This window comes from Dendrobates tinctorius, unplaced genomic scaffold (assembly GCF_039654945.1).
Source record: "Dendrobates tinctorius isolate UK_male_01 unplaced genomic scaffold, ASM3965494v1 ptg000016l, whole genome shotgun sequence".
Classification (NCBI taxonomy): domain Eukaryota; kingdom Metazoa; phylum Chordata; class Amphibia; order Anura; family Dendrobatidae; genus Dendrobates; species Dendrobates tinctorius.
Genome location: NW_027361684.1, coordinates 48,179,825 through 48,197,500, shown reverse-complemented (window position 1 = coordinate 48,197,500; position 17,676 = coordinate 48,179,825). Strand labels below are relative to the sequence as shown.

At 45.2% G+C, this 17,676-nt stretch overlaps 3 non-coding genes across 3 annotated transcripts in view; all 3 read left to right on the top strand.

Moving 5' to 3' along the window:
- Nucleotides 1–106, top strand: part of LOC141081113 (U6 spliceosomal RNA) — a 107-nt gene extending 1 nt beyond the window's left edge. The window contains exon 1 of the small nuclear RNA XR_012229409.1: nt 1–106. This exon is cut by the window's left edge and continues 1 nt beyond it. This is a non-coding gene — a small nuclear RNA (U6 spliceosomal RNA).
- A 345-nt stretch (nt 107–451) lies between these two features.
- LOC141081770 (U6 spliceosomal RNA) lies at nt 452–558 on the top strand. The gene has a single exon (XR_012230045.1). It is a non-coding gene; the product is annotated as a U6 spliceosomal RNA (small nuclear RNA).
- A 3,615-nt stretch (nt 559–4,173) lies between these two features.
- LOC141080717 (U6 spliceosomal RNA) lies at nt 4,174–4,280 on the top strand. The gene has a single exon (XR_012229021.1). It is a non-coding gene; the product is annotated as a U6 spliceosomal RNA (small nuclear RNA).
- The last annotated feature ends 13,396 nt before the right edge of the window (nt 4,281–17,676 follow it).

Genomic DNA, 17,676 nt, shown 5'->3' with positions numbered 1-17,676 from the left:
TGCTTGCTTCGGCAGCACATATACTAAAATTGGAACTATACAGAGAAGATTAGCATGGCCCCTGCGCAAGGATGACACGCAAATTCGTGAACAGGTCCATATTTTATTTGTCATGTTTTCAAACAGATGAAATTGAGCGATGCGCCCATGCAGATAGAAAGACTTCCAAGACCACCGGAATTTCAAGATTTTGGCTCCTCCCATTCAGATTTGCATAACTAATTCCATTTTGGCCTCCTCACAATCAAACCAATAACACTTTTTTTTCTTTTTTTAAAACTTATTTCAAGTTTGCATGCTAACTACGAGTACTATGCTGCATGCTGCTGTATCTTGTGAAGGTATTAATGGAGAAGAAAAAAAAGTATAATTTCCATATTCACTCTCCCTAAGTTAGGGAGATGGACAAGCGGCACCTTATATATATCACCGAGAGTCTTTCCAGATGACTGTGCTTGCTTCGGCAGCACATATACTAAAATTGGACCGATACAGTGAAGATTAGCATGGCCCCTTCGCAAGAATGACACGCAAATTCATGAAGCGTTCCATATTTTATTTGTCGTGTTTTCAAACAGATGAAATTGAACGATGCGCCCATGCAGATAGAAAGACTTATCATGCTTTTCCAAAACCACCATAATTTCAAGATTTTGGCTCCTCCCATTCAGATTTGCATAACTAATTCCATTTTGGCCTCCTCGCAATCAACCCAATAACAATCTTTTTTTTTCTTAATCTTACTTCCAGTTTGCATGCTAACTACGAGTACTATGCTGCATCCTGCTGTATCTTGGGAAGATATTAACCCCTTCACCCCCAAGGGTGGTTTGCACGTTCATGACCGGGCCAATTTTTACAATTCTGACCACTGTACCTTTATGAGGTCATAACTCTGGAACGCTTTCATGGATCCCGGTGATTCTGACATTGTTTTCTCGTGACATATTGTACTTCATGTTAGTGGTAAAATTTCATTCAAATAACTTGCGTTTATTTGTGAGAAAAACGGAAATTTGGCGAAAATTTTGAAAATTTCGCAATTTTCCAACTTTGAATTTTTATGCCCTTAAATCACAGAGATACGGCACACAAAAAACGTGATAACTAACATTTCCCACATGTTTACTTTACATAAGCACAATTTTGGAACCAAAATTTTTTTTTGTTAGGAAGTTAAAAGGTTAAAAGTTGACCAGCGATTTCTCATTTTTACAACACCATTTTATTTTTAGGACCACATCACATTTGAAGGCACTTTGACGGGTCTATATGATAGAAAAACCAACTTTGAATTTTTATGCCCTTAAATCACAGAGATACGGCACACAAAAAACTTGATAACTAACATTTCCCACATGTTTACTTTACATCAGCACAATTTTGGAACCAAAATATTTTTTTTTAGGAAGTTATAAGGGTTGAAAGTTGACCAGCGATTTCTCATTTTTACAACACCATTTTATTTTTAGGACCACATCACATTTGAAGCCACTTTGAGGGGTCTATATGATAGTAAATACCCAAAAGTGACACCATTCTAAAACTGCACCCCTTAAGGTGCTCAAAAACACATTCAAGAAGTTTATTAACCCTTTAGGTGCGTCACAGGAATTTTTTTGAATATTTAAAAAAAAATGAACATCTAACTTTTTTTCACAAAAAAAATACTTCAGGTTCAATTTTTTTTATTTTACCAAGGGTAACAGGAGAAATTGGACTGCAAAAGTTATTGTGCAATTTGTCCTGAGTACGCTGATACCTGATATGTGGGGGGGATGACTGTTTCAGTGCATGGCAGAGCTCAGAATGGAAGGAGCGCTGTTTGACTTTTTCAATGAAAATTGGCTGGAATTCAGATCGGACGCCATGTCACCTTTGGAGAGTCCCTGATGTACCTAAACAGTGGAAACCCCCTACAAGTGACCCCATTTTGGAAACTAGACCCCCCCAAGGAACTTATCTAGATATGTGGTGACAACTTTGAACCCACACGGGCTTTACAGAAGTTTATAACGTACAGCGGTACAATTAAAAAATCATATTTCTTCCACAAAAATGATCTTTTCACCCCAATTTTTATTTTCCCAAGGGTAACAGGACCCTAAAAGTTATTGTGCAATTTGTCCTGAGTAAGCTGATACCCCACATGTGGGGGTAAACCACTATTTGGGCGCATGGCAGAGCTCGGAAGGGAAGCAGCGCCATTTGACGTTTTTGGCTGGAATTGAGATCGGACACCATGTCGCGATTGGAAAACCCCTGATGTACCTAAACAGTGGAAACCCCTGCAAATGACACCATTTTGTAAACTAGACCCCCCAAGGAACTTATCTAGATGTGTGGTGAGCACTTTGATCCCCCCAGTGCTTCACAGAAGTTTATAACGCCCGGGCGTGAAAATAAAAAATTCGTATTTTTTCCACAAACATGATCTTTTAGTCACCATTTTTTTATTTTCCCAAGGGTACCAGGAGAAATTGGACCCCAAAAGTTGTTGTCCAATTTGTCCTGAGTATGCTGATATCCCATATGTGGGAGAAAACTACTGCATGGGCACACGTTGGGGCTCGGAAGGGAAGTAGTGACTTTTGGAATGCAGACTTTGATGGAATGGTCTGCGGGTGTCATGTTGCCTTTGGAGAGCCCCTAATGTACCTAAACAGTGGAAACCCCCACAAATGACCCCATTTTGAAAACTAGACCCCCTAAGGAACTTATCTAGATGTGAGGTGAGCACTTTGAACCCCCAAAGGCTTCACAGAAGTTTATAATGCCAGGGCATGAAAATAAAAAGATCGTATTTTTTCCAAACATGATCAATTAGTCCTCAATTTTTTTGTTTTCCCAAGGGTAACAGGAGAAATTGAACCCCAAAAGTTGTTGTCCAATTTGTCCTGAGTATGCTGACAGCCCATATGTGGGAGAAAACTACTGTATGGACACACGTCAGGGCTTGGAAGGGAAGTAGTGACGTTTTGGAATGCAGACTTTGAGGGAATGGTCTGCGGGTGTCATGTTGCCTTTGGAGAGCCCCTAATGTGCCTAAACAGTGGAAACCCCCACAAATGACCCCATTTTGGAAACGAGACCCCCTAAGGAAATAATTATTTTTGCATCGCTTTATTCTACGAGCTATAACTTTTTTATTTTTTCGCTGATGATGTTGTGTGGCGGCTCGTTTTTTGCGGGACAAGATGATGTTTTCAGCGGTACCATGGATATTTATATGCGTGTTTTTGATCACGCGTTATTACACTTTTTGTTTGGCGGTATAATAATAAATCATTATTTTTTGCTTCGTTTTTTATTTTTATTTTTTAAGGGGTTCGCTAAAGGGGTTAACTAATGGGACAGTTTTATAGGGCGGGTCGTTATGGACGCGGCGATACCTAATATGTGTACTTTTATTGTTTTATTTTTTTTTTATTTCCAAAAAATGGATTTATTTGGGGGAATATTTTTTTTTTCTAATTTATTTGGCGATTATTTTAATTTATTTTAACACTTTTTTTTTTTTAACTTTATTAAATAGTCCCAGGTGGGACATCACTGTCCTGTGACAGATCGCTGATCTGTCACATCACAGATCACTGTGACAGATCAGCGATCTGTCACAGGAAGTGCAGAAGGCTTCCTCATGCCTGCGCTTTGCAGGCACTGAGGAAGCCAGCTTCCTGCAGGCCCCCGAGGGCCCCCCGTCGCCATCTTGGATTCGGGGGCCTGCAGGAAAGGAGCCCCACGCAGCAGCACTGCACATTGCGCTGCCGTGGGGGGCTCAGGGAAGCACGGAGGGAGCCCCCTCCCTGCCGATGCTTCCCTTTAACCCCGGTACACCGCGATCATGTTTGATCGCGGTGTCCAAGGGGTTAACATGTCGGGGGCGGTCCGTGACCTCCCCTGACACATTGTGCCGGGTGTCAGCTGTGATAATCAGCTGACACCCGGCCGCGATCAGCGGCGCTCACCACGTGGGCGCCGCTGATCGCGGTAGACGTACTATCCCATCCATGGGCATAGGGGCCCGGGTCCCATGGACGGGATAGTACGTCGGATGTCAGGAAGGGGTTAATGGAGAAGAAAAAAAAGTTTAATTTCCACTTTCACTCTCCCTAAGTTAGGGAGATGGACAAGCGACGCCATACATATATCACCAAGAGGTTCCAGATGACTGTGTTTGCTTCGGCAGCACATATACTAAAATTGGAACGATACAGAGAAGATTAGCATGGCCCCTGCGCAAGGATGACACGCAAATTCGTGAAGCGTTCCATATTTTATTTGTCGTGTTTTCAAACAGTTGAAATTGAATGATGCGCCCATGCAGATAGAAAGACTTAGGCCGGTTTCACATTCGAACTTTTGAGCGCAGCGACGGCCTGCGCAAGGCCGCCGCTAAGCCCTGCCCCGCCTCCACCGGTATCTCCGCCTCCGGGCGCATGACGTTGCATGCGTCGTGCGTCCCCTATCTTCATCACAGAGGGCGCAGGCCGTGCGCAGTCTGCGCACAGTCTGTGTTTGGCGGCGCATGCGTCCTTTTGATGGTGCGCCGAGCAGCGCCAAACGCAACCTGTTGCATTTTGGTTGTGCTCGGCGCACCGTCAAAAGGACGCATGCGCCGCCAAACGCAGACTGTGCGCAGACTGCGCACGGCCCTCGCCCTCTGTGATGAAGATAGGGGACGCACGACGCATGCAACGTCATGCGCCCGGAGGCGGAGATACCGGTGGAGGCGGGGCAGGGGGCGGGGCTTAGCGGCGGCCGTGCGCAGGCCGTCGCTGCGCTCAAAAGCGCGAATGTGAAACCGGCCTTATCATGCTCTTCCAAGACCACAAGAAGCTCAAGATTTTGGCTCCTCCCATTCAGATTTGCATAACTAATTCCATTTTGGCCTCCTCGCAATCAACCCAATAACACTTTTTTTTTTAATCTTATTTCCAGTTTGCATGCTAACTACGAGTACTATGCTGCATCCTGCTGTATCTTGGGAAGATATTAACCCCTTCACCCCCAAGGGTGGTTTGCACGTTCATGACCGGGCCAATTTTTACAATTCTGACCACTGTACATTTATGAGGTCATAACTCTGGAACGCTTCCATGGATCCCAGTGATTCTGACATTGTTTTCTTGTGACATATTGTACTTCATGTTAGTGGTAAAATTTCATTCAAATAACTTGCGTTTATTTGTGAGAAAAACGGAAATTTGGCGAAAATTTTGAAAATTTCTCAATTTTCCAACTTTGAATTTTTATGCCCTTAAATCACAGAGATACGGCACACAAAAAACTTGATAACTAACATTTCCCACATGTTTACTTTACATCAGCACAATTTTGGAACCAAAATTTTTTTTTTTAGGAAGTTATAAGGGTTGAAAGTTGACCAGCGATTTCTCATTTTTACAACACCATTTTATTTTTAGGACCACATCACATTTGAAGCCACTTTGAGGGGTCTATATGATAGAAAATACCCAAAAGTGACACCATTCTAAAAACTGCACCCCTTAAGGTGCTCAAAACCACATTCAAGAAGTTTATTAACCCTTTAGGTGCGTCACAGGAATTTTTTTGAATATTTAAAAAAAAATGAACATCTAACTTTTTTTCACAAAAAAAAATTTCAGGTTCAATTTTTTTTATTTTACCAAGGGTAACAGGAGAAATTGGACTGGAAAAGTTACAGTGCAATTTGTCCTGAGTACGCTGATACCTGATATGTGGGGGGGGACAACTGTTTCAGCGCATGGCAGAGCTCAGAATGGAAGGAGCGCCGTTTGACTTTTTCAATGCAAAATTGGCTGGAATTCAGATCGGACGCCATGTCACCTTTGGAGAGTCCCTGATGTACCTAAACAGTGGAAACCCCCTACAAGTGACCCCATTTTGGAAACTAGACCCCCCAAGGAACTTATCTAGATATATGGTGAGAACTTTGAACCCACAAGGGCTTTACAGAAGTTTATAACGTACAGCGGTACAATTAAAAAATCATATTTCTTCCACAAAAATGATCTTTTCACCCCAATTTGTATTTTCCCAAGGGTAACAGGACCCTAACAGTTATTGTGCAATTTGTCCTGAGTACGCTGATACCCCACATGTGGGGGTAAACCACTATTTGGGCGCATGGCAGAGCTCGGAAGGGAAGCAGCGCCATTTGACGTTTTTAGCTGGAATTGAGATCGGACACCATGTCGTGATTGGAAAACCCCTGATGTACCTAAACAGTGGAAACCCCCCAGAAATGACACCATTTTGTAAACTAGACCCCCCAAGGAACTTATCTAGATGTGTGGTGAGCACTTTGATCCCCCCAGTGCTTCACAGAAGTTTATAACGCCCGGGCGTGAAAATAAAAAATTCGTATTTTTTCCACAAACATGATCTTTTAGTCACCATTTTTTTATTTTCCCAAGGGTACCAGGAGAAATTGGACCCCAAAAGTTGTTGTCCAATTTGTCCTGAGTATGCTGATACCCCATATGTGGGAGAAAACTACTGTATGAGCACACGTCGGGGCTCGGAAGGGAAGTAGTGACGTTTTGGAATGCAGACTTTGATGGAATGGTCTGCGGGTGTCATGTTGCCTTTGGAGAGCCCCTAATGTACCTAAACAGTGGAAACCCCCACAAATGACCCCATTTTGAAAACTAGACCCCCTAAGGAACTTATCTAGATGTGAGGTGAGCACTTTGAACCCCCAAAGGCTTCACAGAAGTTTATAATGCCAGGGCATGAAAATAAAAAGATCGTATTTTTTCCACAAACATGATCAATTAGTCCCCAATTTTTTTATTTTTTATATTTTTTATTTTTTTGTTTCCCTTTAAATTTGCTGGCAAGGCGGCAGGCAGCGACACCCTAGGGGGTTAAGAACGTGCCGCGCAGCGTGACTTGACGCTGCACGTCGTCGGACGTTCTTTGAGGGCGGAGAGCCGGAAAGCGCGCGCCTCTGCCCTCTGCTATGCTCTTCTTCCGTCACTGGCTGGCTGCCTGCGCCAGGCACAGTGACTGACTGGGTCTATCAACGGCATCGCCGCGGCCGTGTTCACCAACTCACCCAGGCCAGGAAGCAGGAATTTATCCAGCCTAAGTATCCAGGGACCAGAGGAGGCTGGGCAGTGGGAGCTGCTGTGCGCGACTCGACTCCTACCCCCGCGCGCCGGGCTCAGAGCAGGCTTAAGTTCATTCAAAGTGGTGTGGGCCTTGGCCGGGGCTGAGTTAAAAGAGGCTGGGGGGGTGCACTGATGTGATGATGGATAATATATATATATATATATATATACAGGCCAGGATTGGGGGGGCCGCCATCTGCCAGGGTGGATGTTTATACAGGGACTGGTCACTGGGGGGCTGCCATCTGCCTGCACTGATGTGGATGTATATTACAGGGCAGGACTGGGGGGCCACCATCTGCCTGCACTGATGTGGATGTATATACAGGGCAGGACTGGGGGGCCGCCATCTGCCTGCGATGATGTGGATGTATATACAGGGACTGGGGGCCGCCGTCAGACTGCGCTGATGTGGATGTATATTACAGGGCAGGACTGGGAGCCGCCATCTGTCTGCACTGATGTGGATGTATATACAGGGACTGGGGGGGCCGCCGTCTGCCTGCACTGATGTGGATATATATTACAGGGCAGGACTGGGGGGCCGCCATCTGCCTGCACTGATGTGGATGTATATACAGGGACTGGGGGGCCGCCGTCTGCGCTGATGTGGATGTATATTACAGGGCAGGACTGGGGGCCGCCATCTGCCTGCACTGATGTGGATGTATATACAGGGCAGGACAGGGGGGCCACCATCTGCCTGCGCTGATGTGGATGTATATATAGGGCAGGACTGGGGGGCCGCCATGTGCCTGCGCTGATGAGTATGTATCTACAGGGACTGGGGGGCAACCGTCTGCCTGCGCTGATGTGGATGTATATTACAGGGCAGGACTGGGGGGGGCCATCTGCCTGTGCTGATGTGGATGTATATACAGGGCAGGACTTCCTTTCTTTCTCTCTGTTCTTTCTTTCTCTGTTCTCTTTCTTTCCCTTCTTTCTTTCTATTCTTTCTCTGTTCTCTCTCTGTCTCTGTGTTCTTTCTTTATTTCTCTCTTTCTCTCTCTGTTCTATCTTTCCCCTCTTTATTTCTCCCTCTCTGTTCTTTCTTTCCCCTCTATCTTTTTTTTCCTCTCTCTCTGTTCTTTTTTTTGTCCCCTCTTTCTTTCTCTCTGTTCTTTCTTTCTTTCTTTCTCTTTCTTTCTTTATTTCTCTCTCTGTTGTTTCTTTCTTTCCCCTCTCTTTCTTTCTCTCTCTGTTCTTTCTTTCCCCTCTTTCTCTTTCTTTCCCCTCTTTCTTTCCCCTCTTTCTCTCTCTGTTCTTTCTTTCTTTCCCCTTTCTTTTTTTCTCTCTCTGTTCCTTTTTTCTGTCCCATCTTTCTTTCTCTCTCTCTCTCTCTCTGTTCTTTTTTTCTGTCCCCTCTTTCTTTCTCTCTCTCTCTGTTTCTTTCCCCTTTCTTTCTTTCTTTCTTTCCCCTTTCTTTCTTTCTTTCTCTCTGTTGTTTCTTTCTTTCTTCTTTCTTTCTCTCTCTGTTCTTTCCTTTCTTTCTTTCTTTCTTTCTTTCTCTCTTCTTTCTTTCTCTGTTTTCTTTTTTCTCTCTGTTCTTTCTTTCCCCTCTTTCTCTTTCTTTCTTTCTATCTCTCTCTCTGTTCTTTCTTTCCCCTCTTTTTTCTCTCTCTCTGTTCCTTTTTTCTATCCCATCTTTCTTTCTCTCTCTCTCTCTGTTCTTTTTTCTGTCCCCTCTTTCTCTCTCTGGTTCTTCTTTCTTTCTTTCCCCTTTCTTTCTTTCTTTCTTTCTTTCTTTCTTTCTTTCTCTCTCTGTTGTTTCTTTCTTCTTTCTTTCTCTCTGTTCTTTCTTTCCCCTCTTTCTTTCTCTCTTCTTTCTTTCTCTGTTTTCTTTTTTCTCTCTCTCTGTTCTTTTTTCTGTCCCCTCTTTCTTTCTCTCTGTTCTTTCTTTCTTTCGCCTTTCTTTCTTTCTCTTTCTTTATTTCTCTCTGTTGCTTCTATTTTCCCCTTTCTTTCTTTCTCTCTCTGTTCTTTCTTTCCCCTATTTCTCTTTCTTCCTCTCTCTGTTCGTTCTTTCCCCTCTTTCTTTCTCTCTCTCTGTTCTTTCTTTCTTTCCCCTCTTTCTTTTTTTCTGTCTCTCTCTGTTCCTTTTTTCTGTCCCATCTTTCTTTCTCTCTCTCTGTTCTTTTTTCTGTCCCCTCTTTATTTCTCTCTCTGTTTCTTTCTTTCTTTCTTCCCTTCTTTCTTTCTCTCTCTGTTGTTTCTTTCTTTCTTCTTTCTTTCTCTCTCTGTTTTCTTTCCCCTCTTTCTTTCTTTCTTTCTTTCTTTCTTTCTTTCTCTCTCTTCTTTCTTTCTCTCTCTCTCTTCTTTCTTTCTCTCTCTGTTTTCTTTTTTCTCTCTCTCTGTTCTTTCTTTCTTTTCCTCAGTACCAGTTAGTGTGCCCACAGTACCGGTAGAATAAGAGGGGCAGGAAACTAGGTGGCACTGGTCACATTGATCCTGTCATACTTTTTACTGGTGCATAATCATATGCCCTGAGCACCCCCACAAAGTGGGCCAGCCCCAGACAACAGGGTACAAACAAATCACTATTACTATCTGTACAAGTGGACAATTATATACATAAATTTAATGATGTTCCTGTGCCAAGCAGTGCGGAGGATCAGAATACACTGAGGAGACCAGAGCAGCGGGGTATGGTGAGAAGAATTATATGGGGCCCATTATGCTGTATGAAGTAATATATGGTGCCCATTATACTGTATGAAGTAATGTATGGTGCCCATTATACTGTATGCAGTAATATATGAGGCACATAATACTGTATGGAGCATTATGTGGGGATAGGGGATGACTTTCTGTTTGTTGTGGTATGACCGCTGGGACCCTGGGAACATAGCTTTGAAGAGCACCATGTAAATGGAGCTGTGGTCAATCATACGCACTGTGGTGCCATTCACCTGTGGCTCTTCAAATAACTCCTTTAAGAGAGTGATGAGGGGACAAAATATAGCAAAAATTCACTGATTGGGGCTGATGAGTGTTATAGTTTGTGGGCTGGTTGGATTTGTGTGGCAGGGCTGCTTTTTTTGTCCCAGTCCGGCCCTGGGCTCTGGATGCAGAAACCTGACGCCTAACAGTTTCATGAGTATTTATGCATCCACGGAGAATAAGGAGAATGGCTCTTTTTTTTAATAACATCCAGTTGTTTTTTACAGGTCTTTCTCCCATGAATCGCCTGCCTTACATCTAACAAGTGAAATTAACATTCCTTCTGGTTGCTAGGATGTTGGCAAAAGGAAGGTAGGATAATCTCCCGATTCAAATTGACACAGGACACCACCTTTGGAAGAAATGGTGGGTCTAAGGCTACTTTCACACATCAGGTTTTCGGCGTCAGGCGCGATCCGGCGTCGTGCCGGAGCGCCGGATCTGGCAAATATTTCATAAAACCGGATGTGACGGATCCCTTTTTCTGCCGGATCCGTCTTGTTCTTGACAGACAAAACCGGATCCGTCTCATCCGTTTTTCGATCCGTTTTACGACGGATTACGCCGGATCCGGTTTTTAAAAACACCCCTTGTGGCCTTCCGAATGGGATTGGCTACTGGAAAACTATATATAGCGTGTTCCTACAGCCCTTCTTTGACAGGTTGTAGAGGAGAAAGTGCAGGTTGGAGAGAAGAGCAAGTTACTGGCGAAGATGGATGTTGTCATTGGAAATATTTTGAAGAATTTGGCGGATTTTACAGCGGAGGCGAATCGTTTGAGGGTGATTGTTCTGGAGAAGGAGAGAGCGAGACAGAAGCGCATCAGGCATCGTAGACGACGTTTGTGGATCCACCCCATCACAGCCAAGAGAATGACGCGTGGGGTCTATTCTACACTCTGCATGGACCTTCGACGAAACCCGGAGAAATTTTTTGGATATGTTAGGATGAAAATGGAGAATTTTGATTACTTGGTGGAGCGCATTGCACACCTCATAAGAAAAGCGGACACCTATTGCCGCTTCTCTGTTTCACCCGCAGAGCGTCTGATGGTGACTTTAAGGTAAGCCACATTTATTGGATATGCTCGCATCAGAGCACACTTTCACTGCAATCTTGTTGGTGGTAGTTTGTATCTCCAAGTGTTATAGCTGAGTTTTGGTATGTAATGCTGTGATTTTAAACTAATTGATTGTTTTTTAATTCCCCACAGATTTCTTGCAACTGGAGAATCCCTTTCGTCACTGCATTTCCAGTACAGACTCGGGATTTCCACCATATCTGGAATAGTGAAGTACACATGCCGTGCACTGTGGGACTCCTTAGCTGAAGAGTTTTTACCAGAGCCCACAACAGAGAGGTGGATTGAAATTTCTGAAAAGTTTCAACAAATATGTCAGTTTCCCAACTGCTTGGGCGCTGTGGACGGGAAACATATCCGCATTGTAAAGCCAGCCGATCGGGATCGGAATATTTCAATTACAAGAAATATTTTTCAATTATCCTCATGGCCATCGCTGACGCGGAATACAAATTTATTGCTGTGGATATTGGGGCCTATGGCCGCTCCAATGACTCTCAAGTTTTCAAACTGTCTGCCATGGGGCGTAAACTGTATGGAAACACCTTCCAGTTCCCACCCCCTAGACCGCTGCCGCAAACATCTGGTCCACCTATGCCATTTGTCTGTGTAGGGGATGAAGCCTTCCAGCTGTCAGAACACCTTTTGAAACCGTACGGTAGCAGAGGATTGTCAAGAACAAAACGCATTTTTAATTACCGCCTCACAAGAGCAAGAAGAATGGTTGAATGTACCTTTGGTATTCTGACAGCCAAATGGCGGGTCCTATAGACTGCGATCAACCTCAAGACAGAAACTGTGGACGAGGTGATCAAAGCTTGCGTGGTCCTGCACAATTTTGTTATCTGCAAGGAACCCATTTCCATTGAGGACACCTCTGAAGAAACCACCTTGCAAGATTACCATGACATTACCACTAGAAGTTCTGTGACGGTTTCAGTAATGAGGGACAATTTTGCAATATACTTTATGTCACCTCAAGGCAGAGTACACTGGCAGGATGACAGAGTGTGAAAGATTTGTGCCCTTAACCAAAATTGTGTACTTTCTGCACCAACAGTATATACCTTTGCCAACCAAAGTTGGCTATCTTGTCATGGTCTTACTATTTTTAGCTTTAGGCCACAGGTGTGTACCTGGTTGTGTTTTATGCAAAGTATTTCACCTTTTAACAAAAGTTGTGTACATTGTTAGGAAATCACCAACAATAAACACAACTTTTTAGGTGAAATACTTTGCTTCAAACACAACCAGGAACACAACTGTGGCAAAAAGCTAAAATTTACCCACAGTTATATACCTGGTTTTGAATACCATTTTACCTTTTAAATACCCTGTATTTAACCTTTTTGGCCGCAGAAAGAAATGACAGACAACCAGTGTAAAATAATTTAACTTTTATTGAAAAATGTTTTTTTTAGTAAACTTTTTTAAATTTTAATAAACTTTTTTAATAAAGCTTTGAAACCATAAAACTGGTCATTTTTATTAAAATACACACATTATAAATCTGTGTAGTGTGGGGTGGAAATACTGCTGGAGGGGCTGCGGGACACTTCGACACTGGGAGTGTGGAGAGAGGACTGGGATCGTGGTGGGGAAGGAACAGTTAGAGGTGAAGGTGTGGAAAAATTACAGAATGGGTGGACATGTGGGAGGCAGAAGAGGTGGTGGGTGGTGGAGTGGAGGGTTGGGCAGGGACTGTAGGAGCAGATGATGTTGATGGCAAGTTGTATGGGGAAGGAGTTTGGTACGGGGCAGGTTGCTGGAAGTGGGGAGATGTCTGGTACTGGGGAGGTTGCTGGTACTGGGGAGTTTGCAGGTACTGGGGAGGTTGCTGGTACTGGGGAGGTTGCTGGTACTGGGGAGGTTGCTGGTGCTGGGGAGGTTGCTGGTGCTGGGGAGGTTGCTGGTGCTGGGGAGGTGGATGGTATGTAATAGGAGGGGGAGGATGGAAAGTGGCTGGAGGGGGTGCAGGTGGAGGAACTACAGTGGTGGGAGGTGGAGGTTGGGAGGTAACCTGCTGTAGAGCACCGTGGCATGAATGCATTACATGCATCTGCTGGGTAGGAGAGAGCGTTTCCATGCGCTCCACAACAGACCTGAAAAAGGTGTGGTTTGGCGAAGATCTTGCTTCTGAATGCATGGTTTGCAGAAGTGTCTTTAACTCCAGAATGCCGGAGTTGATCAGCTGAAAGCCTGCGGAGATTTGCTCTGACAAGACTTTTAGACAGTTCTGGAAAGATGCATTCAGATGCAAGAACTCTGGCGCATAAGTCTTTTCCTGACCCCTCTGCCGCTGCCGCCCAGTACCCGCAGGTGTACTAGAGGTGGCAGGGGCAGAAGGGTGGGGTAAAGGGAAAGCGATCTCCTCACCAGCAGCTTCATGTAATGTAGGCGGCCACGATGCTCCTGTGCTGGTGGATGGGACAGATGGGTCGAATGTGTGGGAAGGCTGGGAAGGTGCAGATGTACCGGGGCGGTCGAAGTGTCCCTCGGTGCCGGTCTCCTCAGGGATCGCCTCAGAAGGGTTCAATCGTGCAGGCTCCCGAGTGCTGCTCACCGTGCTGTGGAATAAAGAGAAAAAAAAACAATTAAAATAGTGACATGGTATGGCCCTGGCTGAAAAAAAAAAGTTACATCTAAACATTTTTTTGTCACATGTGGTGAGTAATATTTACCTTCTGGTGACCATTGTATCCCGGAGGAACGACAGGGCTTGGGCGTACTTGTACTTGCTCCTGCGTCCTCCAGATCCACTCGGGGCCCGCATCTCTTTATTGAACTCCTTCTTGAAACGATCCCTCACAGACCGCCACCGCTTCACAATTCTCTCCCCTGAAACGAGAAAGGACAAAGTGGTTAGTATACAACATCAGTGTTTCCCAAACTCCAGTCCTCATGGTCCCCAGGGGTCATGTTTTCAGGATTTCCATAGTAAATAGAAATCCTGAACACATGATCCGTGGGGACCACGAGGACTGGAGTTCGGGAAACACTGGTTTAAATCAAGCAACCGGTACTGTATATACTTACGCTCTTTAATCTGGGCCCGAGCATCGAGGTCCTCCCAGCGGTCCACAAGGAGCGAACAGATTTCCTCCCAGAGTCGTCGGGTAACGATCAGGTCAGCCATATTCCAGAGCGGCTCCCTTTCTCTGACGAGATCGATGAGGTGGTCCACGTCAATCCCTCCATCCTCACCGTCAGAGTCGGGAGCACGCTGTGAAGGCTGTTAAAGAAAAAGACAAAAATAACATAATTAGCCTCCACAAAAGAAATGAAATAAAAAAGCCAAAAAAACAAAGCAAAAATATTTATACTTACACGCTGGTGACCGCCGCGTTGCTGTAGCCGACGACCCTGGGAGGCACTGCGAGGACCTCTTGGCCGAGCACCAGATTGGGAAGACTAGAGAAGAAAACAAAAAATGTTAGGTCTTTGGATGTAGGCATTTGTTTGCTGTGTGTGGTCTGCAGAACATTGATTTCTATGTGTTGTGTGTAGTGTGATGTTGTGTTTCTGCATTTGATGCCAAAAACTTACCAATTGTGAGCCCACTCCAGGTGTCTGTCCACCCCTTCCTTCTTCTTCTGGGAGCTCCTCTTCATCTTGTGATTCCTGTTTTGAAATAAAAGGCAATGAATAGACATATATTACAGAGATGATGTATTTTGGAAATAAAAACTTACCGTCAAACGCTGACGATGCGAGGGAGGGCTCCCAGAAGAAGATGTGCTGTCCTGTTCATGGCCAGACTCCATGGCTGTGGGTATTGCTGCTGCTGTTGCTGCTGCCAGTGCTGCCATTTCTGCTGCTGCTGCTGCTGCATCTCTTGGGCGGCTGTTGAATAAAGAGAAACAAAGGGCCAATCAATATCTTGATATTCCATGGCCCTAGTTTGGAGGAATGGGGGATTTGATAATTACCGTCTCTCATCTGCTGCTGGCCTCCCCTCCTCAGCATGTTCCATTTGCTGCTCCATTTGGGGTGGTGGTGGTGCTGATGGTGCTGCAGTGGTCTCCTACCTTCTCCTGCGCTTGGTTGCTTTCTTGGGTGGCATGTTGGGTGTGGCTGAGGGTCCCACTGTCTTGCTTTTATATATGTCTTGTGGGCAGAGCTACTGAGCATGCTCAGACCAAAAAAAACGGATCCGGCCACCGGATCCGGCTTTCGCCGGATCAGGCGCATTGCGGCGCTCATAGGCTTTCATTGTGTGAAAAAGCCGGACGCGCCGGATCCGGCGTGTCCGGCTTTTTCGCCGGAGACAAAAAACGTTACAGTAGCCGTTTTTTCCAGACGCCGGATCGCGACACATTGCCGGATGCGGCGAAAACCGGATGAAACGCATGGCCATCCGGCGCGATCCGGCGCAAATGCAAGTCAATGGGGGGGAAACCGGATCCGGCATTGCTTTTCGCCGGATCCGGTTTTTGTCAAAAGCGCCGGATCGCGCCTGACGGCGAAAACCTGATGTGTGAAAGAGGCCTAACAGGAGTATTATGTGATTTTCTAGAACCTGAAGATATGGATCTTTAACCGACAGGGCCTAAATATCCCCAAAGAGCGTTCATCACTAACCTTAAGTCCCAAGGAGTACAGATTTTCCTATTGTGTGGTTTAGTCTGCCAATTGCCTTAAAAAATCTTGCGACAAAAGGATGACCGGCTAAAGGGAATCTGTCACCTACTTTTGGCGGGCTATTTAAATGAGGTCTGTCCGGTCCGATGGGCGGTGTTTCTGATCTTTGCTGCCTCCCCATCCTTGCCCGCCATCCGCAGTTTTTTCATGAATAGGAGTAGGTGTCCGCCATCTTTCGCGCGTGCGCTAAGAATTCTTGGCTAAGTGCACACACAGTATGCTTTGCCCAACTGCGGGCAAAGCCGAAAAGCCTGACTGCGCATGCGCCGGTTAACTAAGCCCCGGAAGTATTTTGCTGTGTTCCGGGGCCTAGTTAACCGGCGCATGCGCAGTAAGTCTTTTCGGCTTTGCCCACAGTTTGGCAAAGCATACTGCGCATGCGCGAGCCAAGAATGCTTAGCGCACGCGCGAAAGATGGCGGACACCTATTCATGAAAAAACTGCGGACAGCGGCCAAGGATGGGGAGGCGGCAAAGATCGTAAACACCGATCATCGGACCAGACAGACCTCATTTAAATAGAACGCCAAAAGTAGGTGACAGATTCCCTTTAACAGGTAATCAAAAAAATTCTTAATGCAGATATTTGACTCCTTAGTGTACTCAGCTTTAGACCCTTATCGAATCCTGATTGTGAGAAATTCAGGATCCTGAGTATGTTCAGACAGGAGGTGTCTGACAACTTTTTCATTTTGTGAGCAGAATTTTTTCCATATTTTTGCATAAATTGCTGAAGTTATTGTCTTTCTGCTTGCCTGGATTGTGGAAATTACCTGATCCGAGAGGCCCTGAGACATCAATATCTAACTGTCAAAATGCAAGCTGTCAGGTGAAATAGCTTTATGGTGTGATGCCAGAGGGGACCATGGGATAGAAGGTCATCTCTTAATGGGATGGGTGCAGGGTCTTCTAGAGCCATCTGACTCAAAAGAGGAAAGCAGCTCCTCTTTGGCCAGAAAGGAATGATCAGGATTTCTGTGGCTTGGTCTTCTTGAATCTTCCTTAGGACCTTTAGGTTCAATGGAAATGGCGGGAAAGCGTATAACAGATTTTTGCCCCAGTTCTTAGATAAGGCATCTACCTCATTTGGATTTCTTCCAGGTTTTGAGAAAAAAAAATTACCTACGTTTGCATTCTTCCTGGACACAAACAGATCTACTAGACAAACACCCCATCGCTTTGTCAGCTGCAGGAACACTGCTATATTTAGTTTCCACTCCAAGGACCACACTATTCCTCTGCTCACAAAACTTGCCACTCTGTTTTGCGAACCCTTCAGGTGAACTGCCAAGATGGACAGAACTGTCCTTTCTGCCCAAAGGCAAATTTTCAAGGCTAAAGTCTAGGGATGAGCAAGTATAATCGCAAGTATTGGGTACTCGGCGAGTAATGCGATACTCGAGGGACTCGGAGCATAACGAGTATTTCACTACTCGCCTCGCAATATTTGGATCTCCCGCCCAGCATGTGTTAGCCAATCACAGTAATTCCGCAGCCAGTCATAGCCTATCTTAGTGATGCGCCATTTCTGAGGTGACTGAGAGCTGGTGTTTGCAGCCAGGGGGGCCAATATCCATGGCCCCTTTCTAGGCTATGAATATCAGCCCGCAGCTGTCAGCATAGCCTTTCTGGCTATTAGTTATAGGGGGACCACACGTCATTTTTTTGGGGTTCCCCTATTTTAATACCCATTAAAGGCTATGCAGACAGCTGTGGGCTGATATTCATAACCTGGGAAGATCCATGGGTATTAACCCATTCCCAGGCTATAAACATCTGCCCCTGGTCTCTGGCTTTCCCTCTCTGGACTGGAATATTGCACAGGAGCCCATGCCATTTTTTCCCCTTTTCTTAAAATTAAAAAGATATTGCGTGCAGATTTTGTGTCTTTATT